Genomic DNA, 2,989 nt, shown 5'->3' on the forward strand with positions numbered 1-2,989 from the left:
GACTGTGGCGATGAGGGGATTTTCACAGTAACTTCATTGCAGTGTTAATGTAAGCCTACTTGTGACACTAATAAATAAACTGATTAAAACAAATTGAAGCCAAGAAGTAAATTCTGTCAAACCTACTCTTTTGCAAACATTTTCATAGGAACTGGAAGCAGGAGTTGGTCCTTCGAGCCTACTGCGCCATTCATCTTCATCATGGCTGGTCATCAGTATCCCGATTCTGCCTTCCCCCTTTGATCCCTCTAGCCCCAAGAGCTTTAGCTAGTTTCCTTGGTGATGATCCATTCGTTACAACAAGATTGCATTGTACAGAGAGATTACTACATTCCCAGTTTGGCCTATGTTAGGAAATTTTATTTATTTATTATTTATTCGTATCACAAGTCGGGCTTACATTAACACTGCAATGAAGTTACTGTGAAATTGCCCTAGTCGCCACACTCCGGCGCCTGTTCGGGTACACTGAGGGAGAATTTAGCATGGCCAATGCACCTAACCAGCACGCCTTTCGGACTGTGGGAGGAAACCGGAGCACCCGGAAAATATTGGCGACATGAAAATATCAGGAAAATTCCAAGAAATTGGAATATTTTATGCTCATTGTATATTTAAAAACAGGGAAAATATAAGAGACTGGATGCGATCTTCCAGTTCTTCATGTCGGCAGGATTTTCTGGTCCCACCGATGACGCACTCCATGCCACGTGTTTCCCGGCGGAGTGGGGCGGAGTCAAAGGGAAAGCCCATTGACAGCGGCAGGACCAGAAGATCCCGCCAATAGCACACTGCCTCCCACTGCCGAGAAAAGCTCCACAGTGCACAGCCACTGTCGTTATTAAATATACTTTTCATTTACTGAGTTTATTTTTCTTTCTTAATAAACATGTATTCTGTTTAATATCACAAAATGTTTGGGACGTCATCCTCTGGATCTTAAACTTTCCCTCAGACCGTGTCGAATTGCAAAACAAAAATATGGTTGAGAACTGTTTCAAGTTTCCCTCCTGGGATTTGCACAACTTGACATTTACTATCAGGCGTGTCCTTAACACCTACAAAAGGTTAATTACCTCAACATGAGCCGTGAGGATAGTGTGGTGAGAACTAGGCTGCTTAGGGCAAAGGAGAAAACATTGTTAGCAGATGGCAGCAGAGTGTTGTATCATGCCCTTCTAAGCTTTCAGATCCTTAGTTCCCTGAAGGTGGCAATTCAGGTGGACAAGGTGGTCAAGAAGACATATGGCAAGCTGGCCTTCATCGGTCGGGGCGTTGAGTCTAGGAATTGGAAAATCATATTGCAGCTGTATAACACTTTGGTTAAGCCTCATTTGGAGTAGTGTGTACAATTCTGGTTGCCACACTAAGTTGATGCATTGAAAAGGGTGCAGAAGAGATTTACCAGGGTGTTGCCTTGTTTGAAGGATCTGGACTATGAAGAAAGGTCGAACAAACTTGGATTGTTTTCATTGGAGAGTCGGAGGATGAGGGAGGACCTGATAGAGGTTCACAAGATGATGACAGGCTTGGATAGAATGGATAGTCATAGAGTCTTTTTCCCAGGGTCAAAGGGTCAATTACTCGGGGGCATAGGTTGAAAGTGAGAGGGGAAAAGTTTAAAAGAGATGTGAGGGGCAATTTTTTCACACGGAGGGTGGTGAATGCCTGGAACGCGCTGCCGGAGGACTTGGTGGAAGCAGATTCTATAACTACGTTCAAGAGGCATCTGGATACATGAATAGGCAGGCAATAGCGGGATATGGACCATGTAGAGGCAAGACAATATTAATTAGAGAAGCATCTGTGTCAGCACAGACTTGGTGGGCTGAAGGGCCTGTTCCTGTGCTGTACTGTTCTTTGTTCTTTGTTATATTGCTTGATAATCTAGAATTTTCTCAGAGAATCAAAGCAGTTCATTTCTGTGCAAAAGCAGATCTCATTTTTTGTTAATATACACATCAATGTCCCATGGCATTGCTGTACATGGAGAGTCAAGATGAAGGAGTGTTAAAGGGGGCGGGAACAATTTTAAAAATGTCGTCTATGGTGAGTGAGCATTGCCGGCAAGGCCAGCATTTGCTGTCCATTTGCATCTCTGAGGAACTGAGTGCCTTGCTGGACCATTTCAGCCTCATTGCAGTAGGTGTGGAGTCACACAGAATCCCTACAGTATAGAAGGGGGCCATTCAGCCCATCGAGTCTGCACCGACAACAATCCCACCCAGGCCCTATCCCCGTAACCCCACATATTTACCCTGCTAATCCCCTGACACTAAGGGGCAATTTAGCCAATCCACCTAACCAGCACATCTTTGGACTGTGGGAGGAAACTGGAGCACCCGGAGGAAACCCACGCCGACACAGGGAGAGAGTGCAGACTCCACACAGACAATGACCCGAGGCCAGAATTGAACCTGGGTCCCTGGCACTGTGAGGCTGGTTTGGAGTTAACACAATGTGAAATTCAGACCAGTAGTTGCTTTCGTTCTCTTGTGGGACACCCAGTCCAACGCCGGCATCTCCACATTGTCACTGACAAGGCCAGCATTTGTTGCCAGTCCCTAATTGCCTTTGAACTGAGTGGCTTGTTAGGCCATTTTGGAGAGCAGTTAAGGATCAAGTTGGCATTCTGCCAGAAACCTAAGCAAGGAGCTGGGGCATCCACAGTCGTGAAGTTGGCTGAAAACAACAAGGCAAAGTGTTGTATCGCCAAAAGCTAATGGAAGAGGCACTATAAAAACTTATCTTGCCGAACACTGGGGAAAATTAAAGTGAATTCCCAAGGCCTATGGCATACCATTGGGTTGATCCTTAACACAGTGAATGAACCTTCCAAGATTATTGCAATGTATAAAATAATTCTTCAGCTGGGGGGGCGGAGGGTAGTTAAAAGTAGAACAGAGTTCATAGCATAAATAATAAATGACTTTATTCAATTCTTTTTGAAATACAATAAAGTTTGTTTTAGTTCAAAAATGTAAAATCT

This window comes from Mustelus asterias, unplaced genomic scaffold (assembly GCF_964213995.1).
Source record: "Mustelus asterias unplaced genomic scaffold, sMusAst1.hap1.1 HAP1_SCAFFOLD_3108, whole genome shotgun sequence".
In the NCBI taxonomy this organism is placed as follows: domain Eukaryota; kingdom Metazoa; phylum Chordata; class Chondrichthyes; order Carcharhiniformes; family Triakidae; genus Mustelus; species Mustelus asterias.